Here is a 12,204-nt window from a genome sequence, read left to right on the forward strand (position 1 = left end):
AACCGTCATAGAACGGTTGGTTTTATCTGTTATAAAATGAGAGAACAGAAAGTGTAATAGCTCATAAAAAAGTACTGACAGCAGATGATTTGTAATGTTTTTTCCAGGATCTTCACTACAGCACATAAGAAGTCACGTATCAGGGAAAGGGACAGAGATCTGGCTTTGCCAACGTGGGTGATGAACTGAAGCAAGAGCGGATTTGGTTTGTGTAAAACATCTCTCATGTGGGAGACTTAAAAGCTTTGGAAAAGTTCTGGGAGAAATTTTCTCTAAGGTTTATGAGCCATAGCAGATGAGTAGATGACCCAAGTTAATTATTACTGAATTTGTTTTCCCTGCTCCACTGATACTTACCTCTACGCTGATGCAATAGTGACAGTGGGTACTTTTATTAAAGCAAGGAAAGAAGCTTGTCAGGAAGGAAGGAATATTTTTTCTGCTATCAGTGTCTGTTAAATGTCGTTTTCTGTTGTGGCTAGGGTCAAATTCTTTATAAATTATCACGTCATTTACACAATGAAAAATCTTAATATTGTTCATGGAAATTCTTCAAAGTGAAACAGTCAAATTAGTCATTGTATGAATAACACAACATCTATTTTTATTTTAAGTGCTTGTAAATTAACAAGCAGGATAACCAAGCGGGATATAATGAACGAGTGAAAATCAAAACAATTTACTCCAATCAAATACATAATCTTCAAATTAGACGCTAAGACATGTATTATAGCATAATTGCTTTAAGGTTTAGGGGCATACTTTCTTTCAGTTCTGTCTACAAAAGAGACATGGCATAAATCTTAATCAAAGAGAAATAAACGTCTGCTGTTATGATTTAATGAAAAACAGATAAAACACAAGGCATCACATGCATTGACTGTTTAAGTGGAACAACTGTTTTGTTTTGCGAGAAAAGAAAATTTCATCTGAATACACTTTTATCTCACATGCGAAAATTCCTGTAACCAATCAGTGAAAATTGCAGGATTTTGAAACTTATGTGTGTGTGAATATCATTGTAATATTTTTGATAGTATGATTTTTAATTAATTTATTATAATCATAATATCTTTAAAATATAGCTGTGAAATAACCCTCCACCTCCCCCAGTAATGGTAAAGTTGGCACAGCTCAGTAATATGCATTAACTGTATAAAAAGGATGGACCCCATTTCCTTGGTCACTAGCAGATTGCTGTTTCGTGCCTGTGGTTTGCATGGACGACACTGACTTGTCTGTAACAAGTCGCCATTTATTCACTGAGCTGCAGTAAAAATGGGAAAAAAGCAACACAAACCGGAAACAGAGAACATGTTGAAATATGTTGGATGCATTTCCAGTTTGCATCACACTTTTTACAGTTGCACTGCTGCTCTATGACTAGCTTGCAAATATTTACAGATAATTCAGCATTTTCCACAAACACTACATGCAATCAAGCGATCAAGAAAGCGATAATCTGCAAATCAGTGCAGCACTCTATAACTCTTTGCTTACAATTTTGCACTAGAAACATCCTGCAACGCTCACCAGCTGGTTGCAAAATGCTTTTTCCCATTGGTTGGTGGTTGCCAGGGGGACACTGACTGGACTTTAGGCCTGATTGAATGAGGCTTTAGCTATTAGTTTCAGAATGACTAGAAACCTCCAGCAATCACTCGTTAGCCAGTCAAAACATACCAGTCTTTACTTAGTAATAAGTGGCTGCCAGATGGTTGCCATTTGTTCTCTAGGCCTGTGTGACTAGCTGCCTTAGGTAGCAATGCACATCTATAGTCTGTATAGATACATCACACAGTCAGAGATACCCGCTAACTAGAAAAAACATATAAACATCACTGTAAAAATACTGGTATGGGCTACAATTACTAGTCACCACATGAATTATTTGAAGAAAAAAATGTGGTAATCCAAAAGGCACCAACATCACAAGCTAATTAAGAGGTCCAATTCAATTGCTCAGCTTTACTGAGATTATATCTAGTGGATGCTTTTGAAACCCACCTGTGGTGCTCACAGTTAAAAGCACAACTCGATCAGCAAACGCAGTCGGGTTGTGCATGGGCAAAGCAACATGTTCAGTGCCCAGAGACATAAACCACTGTTTACGTGGCTCAACCAAGACACCAAGAGCAAGAGTCGTTGTAAGCAGACTTCAGAGTCTATAAAAGCTTGTTTACCATTGCTGGGTGAACGATGATATGGATATTTCCATTGAAGAGCAGAAGCTCAGGGAAAACTGAATAGAGTTATGCTGCTGCTAATGATTTCAATATTTGGTGAAAAATCACATTTAGATTAATACAAACATACATGGAACAACAGTCAAACCGCTGAGTAACACATATCTCATATCCGTATTTTTCCATGCTCTGTCTTTTCTCTGAGACAATTTGTAGAAGCGTGTGTCGTTGGCTATCAGGGGATGATATATAGTCTAGCCTGCAGAGAAACATGTGTTCTGCTTTAATCTAGAGTGCATAGGCCAGTATTCATGGCCAGCAGCTGGAGAAAATCACAGGAGACGAAGAGTCCACCGTGGAGAGAGGAGACATACTGCCTGCCTGCCTGCCTGGCAGATGCTGGTTCTTGTTATCAACTCTCTTTCCACCTTATTTATGTGGTGACTTACAACTCGACACCCTCTTTTTTCCTTTTGCGCACTGCTACTTTGCCCACACAGACACATTTTCATAGGAATGAATGCCTGTTTTTTGTTGCTGGTTTCGTTTACCAAAGATATAACACATTCTGGCGCTTTAACATAAACAACCTTGGACTGAGACTTTCAGGCAATTTTGGTCATCCTTAAATAGAGGAGCAAAATCCCTATAATAAGCAACGGTAGTACTAAAGACCTGTTGCAAAATGAGAAAGCATGTGGGCTTGTTGCTAAAAATAAAGACAAGATACAATCCCGCCTCTGTTAAGGTTATTTGAGAAAATTTAAACAGGTATTTTGGAAGAGTTAAGCTAAGGGGCTTAGCCGCACTTTCAGCGAGGGAAGATAACAAGCAATTTTTATAGAAAACGAAAGGAAAGCATACAGCTTCAGTAACACTCACACTGAGTGAAATGTTAACATCAGCACACTAACATGCTCACACTGTAAATGTTTACATGCTGATGATTTAAATGGATAAAGTCTGCCATTGCTATCCAGGTCTAGCTTAATTTGAAGTAAACACACAGTTACACCAATCAGTAACAACATTAAAACCACTGACAGGTGACATGATCCGCTGGGGAGCCTTGGATACTGGCATTCTTTTAGATCAGGGATGCTAAAGTCATTTTACATCGTGGGCACACATACAGCCCACTTTGATCTTGTGGGTAGGACCAGTGAAACTATGAGATAAATGTGTAAAATTATAGAAAAAGGTCTGCTAGAAAATGTCCTGTTTTTAAAACGGTCAACTCACTGTAAAAATCGATCTGTGTGCTTGGTTATAAACCTAAGACATGTCACAAGCGAAGCTGCTGACGTGCTGTAGCAATATATCCATGTGAAAACTTAAGGAACGGTGCAGTCCACTCCTTGTTTATTCAAGGTCCATTCTAATATCTTTAACAGCTCCTAGTCAGAGAAGCAGCGAGACGTCTGCACGAGTTTCTAATCGTGGCTCTGCCTCGTATCCATATATTTTTTTCTCTTTCATGTCCCAAGCTGCTCTCTTATTGGCAAGCCCCTACTGTGATATTTATGTCACATATTTAATATGGACACGGCAATGATGATCAAATCCATAGTTGCCAAGAGATTCCGATCGGCCTTAAATAATGGATGAGCACGGATGCGTCTCAATTTGTGAGGCTGCGCAGAAAGACAGGGCAAGTGCAGCCATCGACCCCCTCCAACCCTCTTCCCATCACTTTCTCCCTCACCGGAACGTCATTATTCTGGTCGATTCTTTCGCCCCTCACTTGACATCATTCAATGTAATCATCCTTCAATAAAAAACCTGCTTGTAATAAAAGGAACAACCTGGGTCAATACACAGAATATGGAGAAGGATGACCCTGTGCTGGGAGACAGCGAATAAATGGGCCTCTTTATCAAAGCGGATTGCTGCCTGGTGCCTTAACAGGAATTCGACCGGAGCCGGAGTTATCATTACTGTTACGTTTTGTATCATCGGTGTTTGTGCTCGGTGAATATGAGGAAGAATGATGGCTACATTAATGAATCAATGAGCTAATGAAGCAGCCATTGTGTTGGCTTATTGAAATACACTGGAAAATTGAAGACTTCTCCAGCATCTCTTTGCTTAATGCTCAAAGCTTTGCTGTCATATTGCCTGATTGCCAAACTCGGCTACAGCAAAGAAAAGAAAAAGGATATTAAAAAAAACATAGTCAGTTGTAGAGTCACACAAACTTACTGCCTTAGGTGCAGGCAAAAAAAACCCCGACAACAAATGAAAAAGCAACAAGGGTCACGCTGCTGTCACACACTTTTCTTCTGCTACACACCGAGCCAGTCTAACAGACCAAAGAGCCCTGGACTAAGGGTGGTTTGAGGGTCAAATTAGCTGACAGGATAATTTTGCAAGGGCGACATGCAGAGCTGCTGATTATCCCTGAGCTAGCATCATTTTTGTTTATCAAAAAATGTTAATTGCCTGTTTTTACGAGAAGGAAAAGATTAAAAGTTAATAGGAGAGACTAAATAAACACAATGCAATTGCATGAGGGTGTAGAAGATGGTAATTAATTTGTGGCCACCCCTGAGCTAATTAGCTGATATAAAGCAGGAAAAAAGAAGTTAATGAGGCTTAATGTAACTGATACACTGAAAAGTTTAGACTAATGAATTTATGAATGTGTGAGGAAATGCTTGTTCCAACTTTCACGTTGCGTGGCACCTCCTGGAGATAAAAAAAAAACAAAAAACTTTGCTCCTGCACTCAAACTTGATCACCTTCATTGTGCGAGTGAGAGTTTAGCGCTATATAAATTTCATAGCTCTGTTTGATTCTGTGTGTGAAAAACAGAATCAGAAGTGTTGCCTCCATGCCGAGAGAGAGATGGTGGTCTGTGGGAGGGCCCATACCAGCCCAGCAGTTAGTTTGTTTTGTGAATCCTCAGGGTGTAGCTGGTCTGAGGATAGAGAAGCTTCTGTGTTGGGAGGTCTGAGAAGGTCAGTTTGCTTGGGGAAAGGGAGGTATAGAAAATAACAATCTGCTACTAGCTTCCTGTGGGGCTTATGGTGATGATCCCGGGGGCTATGCCATGTTGTCAGCTACTGCATGCCGATCTCAGGATAGACTAGCATCTAACCAGCACCTTTCATATCTTCCACTGGGTCTGTAGTGATTGTGATGTCACCTTCTTGCTACTTCATATCTTCTGATGTTCATTTCTAGGAGCCGCTTATTTCATTTACTATTGTGCTGACCAAAGAGGACATTACTTACACTCAGTAGGGTCACCATGGCATTTACTGTTGACACTGTGGACTAAGGTTCATGGCTAATTTGAAAGAAATTATAGGGCTGTGATGAATCCTGCTCGTGAGTGGGAGCCAAAGCGACGAGGCAATCAGGTAATTGCAGCTTTCATAAATGTAATTCATCAGGAAGGCGAAGGCCAGCAGTGATAGCTGACTAGCTAGCGCACTCGCTGTCTCTACAGAATGACCTGCCAAGCTTTCATGTGGTGACATATGTCTTTATGAGCTGTAGGGAAGGGTAATGGGTGATAAAGTAGAAAAGCATCCCTGTCATATTACATAAATCAGTGCTCTAAGTGGACATCTTCCTATACAGTTTGCCTTCCTCCTCATGGTTTACTGTGGGTAATTTGTCAATCATACTTTGATGGAAGATCACAGTTGCTATTAATGATCAGTGTTGGTCAAGTTACTTGAAAAAAGTAATCAGTAACTAATTACTGATTACTTCCCCCAAAAAGTAATCCCGTTACTTTACTGATTACTTATTTTCAAAAGTAATTAATTACTTAGTTACTTTTTAAAAACACGATTTACAACCTGAAGAGGTGATAAAGCGATAGATCTTTCAGCCCAATTCTACTTTTTCTACATAATCCATCATACAAAATGTAATCAAATGGAAAAGTCTCTTTTTTTTAACTTGTTTTATCAGTTTTAATCTTTTAACTTTATGCATCAAGCAAAATTTTAATTATATGCAACATTCTCTGACTTGAATAAATTAGTTTAACATTTAAACCTATTTTCTACACATTCCAGCACATAAAATAAAATACTTTTTGTGTTTACACTCACTCTTTCAAATAGATGCAAGTAAAACGCAGCAGAAAATAAATAAAGTCAAAGACTCAGCGGTCCTGTTGCTCTATTTTCACCTGTAAAGCAGGAGTGAGGTAGGCGGAGGTTTACCCTGGTGCAGGTGTGGCGCGGTCAGTTGAAGAATCCGCGAGTTTCTCTGTGAGTTTCCCATTACGTCGTTGCACACTCGGTGCTTGCTCGGAAGTTTAGGGGTTTTTTTCGCTGTAAAAAGAAGTTTTCTTCCCACGCACGATGGACGCTAATGTTTTTGTCACTTTTTATGGAATCAAACTCAAAGTAAGGTCAGTACTTCCACGCTTTAAATGCTGCACGCTCATACTCTCTCCCACAATAGATATGTGATCCATTGTTGATCTGCACACAGCTGTTGTCACTAACGGTGCACTCGCTTACGTCACTGTCGTGAGACATTCGCAAAAAAATCACGGTTTTAGTAACGCAGTAACGCAGCGTTCCTACGGGAAAGTAACGGTAATCTAATTACCGTTTTTGCAATAGTAATCCCTTACTTGAAAAAGTAATCAGATTACAGTAACGCATTACAAGTAAAGCGTTACTGCCCATCTCTGTTAATGATATTCACATAACAGATTTACAAGAGTCAAAGACCATATTGTAGTGTCACAAATGGGACTCTGATGGATGAGTTGGTTTGTTATATAAAATGTAACTGAGGTTAAAGTGTTTGAATGAGCAACAGATTTTGTTAAAGGATCTGGTCATATGAAACACCACCAAAAGTATTTGTTCTGCTAATATGGATTTGTGATATTTTGATATTGTCATTGTTGTTATTTAAGCAGTATTTTAAATACTGAACTCTTAAATACTGAACTACTGAAAAAAAATTAGACCAGTAGAGTATAGATAACAGAACACTAAACACTAAAACCATTTAAAACGTAATTGTAATCTAATCGAATATATATATAGCATAATCGAATGGATGTAGTTAAAAGTTAGCCAGAGTTTCTGCATATTTTAGAAGATATATGAAACCATAAGTTGCATTTCTTTTTAATCAAGTCATGTTTTAAAATCGTTGACCTTGCAAACAAATGTGTCAGATTAGCTTGCTGGTTTAGCTAGCCTTAACAGCGCTAGCTTCAGTAACATTGGTCGTGTCCAAATTCATGGGCTGCATCCTCCTGAGGACCCGGCCTTTGCGGTCTATGTGGGCCGGGTCCTCAGAAGGTCGGGTAGGCCGGAAGTAAACAGTTGGGGAAATTGGACGGTCTAGCCTTCTGATTAGCGTCACCGCTGTCTCGGTGGAGTTTAATAAACTCGGCCGTCTGCTCCTTGCTATCTAAAATATAACAGGACACTGGCGTAAATTCTCGACCGTCTCATACTTCTGTTTAATCAGTTTTCTGTTTGACGTTTATTCAGCTGTGTGAAAATCCCGGAGGAACCCACTTGGGGGATTAATAAAGTTTTATTTTATCTAATCTAATCTAATAACTTTAATCTCAGCCAAACTGATTTACTCACGAACATATAACATTTTTAGGTTGTCTAAGTGACTTATATATTACGTTTAACCTGAGTAGCGAAACTCCGCGGTGATCTGAAAATGATGTGCCGGGAGTTGTGCCGTTCTCGGCGGTTTCAGTGACCCTCGAGCTCCCGGCTTGCTATCGAGCTGGTGGGTAGCAGATGCTCCGAAAACGTCGAAGCACTTTTGCAAATATGCAATATCTTGATAAACCGAGCAGATATTTGATGTTTACACAGCTACTTTCTCGCCTGAAAATATGTTAAAAGTTTATTTTGTGACCCAGAAAGATTAGTAAGAGTAATTTTAAAACTTAGTAGCGGCCGCCATTATTAGAAACTGGAGTTTGGCTGGGCCATATGAATTCTGGGATATGGTGGGCCACGAAGGACACACCCGACCCATCCTTCAAATTCGGGGAAAAGGAGGACGCATTTGTCGGCTGCATTCGGAGGAGTCTACGAATTTGGACAGCCTTCGGCGCGTCGCTGTGACAAATGCGACCTCAGGAGGATGCAGCCCATGAATTTGGACACGACCATTGTTTTCTGTCATGCTAGTGTTAACTTCTGCTGCAGAAGGTGCTCACCCTGGTTTCATTTACGTGATCATATTCAAGTTTGTTGTAAAAGAGCCAGCAAACAGCCAGCCATTATTTATTTATATATATTTTACATCGGGATGATACAGAAACACACCTATTAGCATGACTGTCGTCTGTTCACCCCCCTGGGAAATGCAGCTCTTTGTCATCTTTAAACTGGTACTTTAAAAAAATTAATATAAGTTTAACCAGCTAGTATTTCTGGGGTCGACTAGCAAGACCAGCAACTTTTACAAAGCTAGTTGACTGGGGTGGCTGTGGCACAGGTGGAAGAGCAGGTTGTCTACCAATCAGAAAGTCAGTGAATCAGTCCTTGGCTCCTCCAGTCAACATATCAAAATGCCTTTGGACAAGGTAGTTGCTCTTAAGTTTCAAGCATCTATTGGTCTGTAAATAACAAAAAAGTGCTATGTGAGTAAATGAGGCTTATGGTATACTTGTTTATGAGTAGAAAAACATTATATAAGCACCAAGTATCATTTAGTCGTACGCATCCCTAGTTTAAACTCCTCATTGATTTTTTGTTTTTTTTAAGTCAACAAAATAAATGTGAAAGGCTCACTCAAACTTTTCCAAGTATTTAACAAACTTGTCAGAAGTATATTTCCTTAAATTTAATTTAACCAAATTTTTCAGACAAATCTTGACATTTGCCTTTGAAATTTATTGATGTGGAAAAAGTCAAATGGAATAAAATAGAAATAACCACTTAATATTAGATGCCTAGAAAACATACATAAGTCCATTACTGTACTCAAATACACTAATGAATACTTTCCGTTGTTTTGCTTTGCTTCTATGGTTATCTCAATTAAGCTCAGTAACTTTCTGAAGTCTCAGCTGGCTGCCTGGCAATTGCAGTAAATGGCAACATGTACTACAATGAAGTAATTAAAGTAGTGTGCTTTAGAGGTTCTACTCTTTGTACTTTTTTCTTCTTCCGTGGACTGAGCCAAGCCAGCTGTTGATCCTTTCACAGTTGAAGGAAAAGTCTGCCAGTAGGTGCTCAGTGTAGCTAGAGCATTTAAATCTTCACATCAAAGTTTTGTAAAGAGAACAAATATATGCATATTCCAAAATTTCACACTAAATTTAGCAGGTGAAACTCAACATGTCTCGTCACATTTGAAGAAAAACAACACTGTTCATTTGACATCTGATGTAACTAAATATAAAAAAAACATATGTATTACATATTAATATTAGGTTTTTTTTACGCTTTCTTAGTTAAAATGTCAATTCAAATTTCCTTTCAATGAAATTTAACTTGTGCATTATAATAACCAACATTAAAGCAATTGTTTTTAATTGTTCTTCTTTTTTATCGTGTTGGAAGAAATCCAAGCGCAGTCTCAACCAGAGTGCTTTCGGGTGAACAAAGCACGGCTCAAATCTTTATGAAACACTGGCTTCCAACCTGTTGAGAAGCATGTCAAAAGCTCCGTGATAGCAATTTGTACTCTATTTCAGAAATCTACAGATACATTCCAGGTTGATTCACACATAATGAGACTGACAAGGAGACACAGAGCAACACGAAAAGAATGAGGAAAAACTGAAAGGAAAAGAAAAGAAGCTCGTGTGTTGGTGTAAAGACCCCGTTTCCTCAGCTGTAATATTCTTTGGTGGCCAGTTAGTGCATAGAAAACAAGCGGGTGATGACAAGGGCTTTGTTCACGGGTCAAATAGTCATTTCATAAAAGGCTCCTGCAGAAAACTGAAACATGATAGGTCAAATACAGGTCTAAATGCCTTTTCCAGTTTTCCTATTTTCCCATTTCAACATATCTGTCTGGTGTCCGCGCTCTTTCGCCTCTGTAATGGAAAACTATTGCAGAAGCATTTCTCCGTCAGCGCGGGTCAAGGGGTCATCACTGATGTCACTCTCAAAGTAACCAGTGGCAAATAGGTCCTGACATGTGCTCTCCAATGAGAGAATGAGACCGGACAGCTCCTCTGGCTTTCCGACTGATAAGCCATAGAAAAGAATATGTGAGGCTTGGAGCATCACAGCAGCCGCTTCTGCCTTTTCAGAGACTAATACCAGCAGCTGAATTAAGGCACAAATAACAACTGGGTGATCTGAAGAAGGGTTGTGATGGTTTTTTTTCCGTCGTTTTTGCCTCTCACAGTTTGACAAATTCAAATGGTGGCTTTTGGAGCTCTGCCCATACATTCTCACTAGAAGGTTTCTAAAAGAGCATTAATTCTTTTATTACTTTACTCATTTCCAAGTCAACCTGCATAGACATCTCACAGTAAAGGCAGAGTCATTTTTCTTTTAGATGTGTTTTATTTGTTGTAAGTGACAGTCTTTTGATCTCCTCCCATTTCTTTCCCACCTTGTCTCAAGTGTTAGAGCGAAACAAATTCTTCTTGTTCACTGTCAAGTGTATGTCGTGTAATGTGTGATTTGCTATACACCCCCCCCCCCAACTACCTTGTACAGATTTCCACGGCTGTTTGTTCTGTACAGGCGTGCAGCAAGTCTCTGCGCTGCACCGCTGCTCAATCTCTGCCTCTGACATGACTGTCCACTTGTCACCGCAGATAATTCTTGGCATAAATTACAAAAAGGGTACTTGTCAGAAAGTTATAAAAATGAATATGGAGGCTAAAACCACATCCACCTGTGAGCCTTGTCGTTTTTCCCATCTCGCCTTTCCCATCTCTGTCTAGTCCCTCTGTTTCTCCGCTCGACTAGTCAGAAAAAGGATGACCGAAAGAGCAGGTAGGCGCTTTCTGATAGAGTTACACCCCCACAAATGGAGTCAGTCAAGATCTGGTTGAAAAAAATGTCATTAAATTAAAAAAAATTATTTTCTGACAGAGGTGCCAGCAAAATTGTTAAACCTCTGTGATAACAAATCCATGAGGCTAAAATGAAAGGAGAGGGAAAGAGAAGGAATAAAAAGAGCAAAGAGTTAAGGAGAACTGAGAACCTTAACAAAGTGTAAAACAGGAATCCTCAGAGTGGCTTCCCAGTCAATCAGAGCACTTACTTTTCAGCTGTCCATAACGCTATTTCATACCAATTATTACCCCCACTGAGCAGGTGACAGGCTTGTGTGACGATGGCAGCGCCTACGCGAACTCCCGGTAATCCCGAAATGACGGATTGGGAGGGAAGCCTTGCAGTGATTTGTGACAAAGTAACTGAACATAGACTTCTGTACTTAGAAACGTGAGAGCAGTTTGTCTTCATGCTTATGGTAACACTCTGCACTTTTGATTTGATGGACGGGCTTTAGTCCGCCTCACCAATACGCTCTCTCGGGTAATGGCGAAGGGGGCATCGCCATTCGAGTCCTAAATTGAAAAATTGCTGTAGGGTGTCCATTTTGCTGTTTGCTGTGTATTAATCAATAAAAGTGATGTTTATTTAGTTATGTATTTATTTTAAAACCCGTATAACTAAACGGCTGTTGCTGATCTTTTTTTTTTTTAACTAATCCTTCTGTTATTGTGTTGCTCTTTTACTCTAGTGTATTAAACCTCTTTTTTTTTTTTTTTAAATCATTGCTTCTGCAGAGCTGAAGCAGGCATATTCACAGACAGGTCATAAAGATGGTCACTTTGTTTGACTGTTACCCATAAACCCCCTCCCCAAACCTCTCTTGCTTGTAATTTTTCCCTCCTCTCTGTCCTAAAGCCTTAAAGCTTCCCGCCTGTTATATTTCCTCCACATCAATATGTCACCTAGTTCCGCTACAGCAGGATGTCAACTTAATGCAACTCTAAGGTTAAGAAAACATCGTCTTTGCCTGCTGACTGATAGCCTGTCACCGCGCGCACAAAAAAAGTTTAGAAATTTGATCCACCTGT

The sequence above is a fragment of the Rhamphochromis sp. 'chilingali' genome (genome assembly GCF_963969265.1).
Source record: "Rhamphochromis sp. 'chilingali' genome assembly, chromosome: 11".
Taxonomy (NCBI): domain Eukaryota; kingdom Metazoa; phylum Chordata; class Actinopteri; order Cichliformes; family Cichlidae; genus Rhamphochromis; species Rhamphochromis sp. 'chilingali'.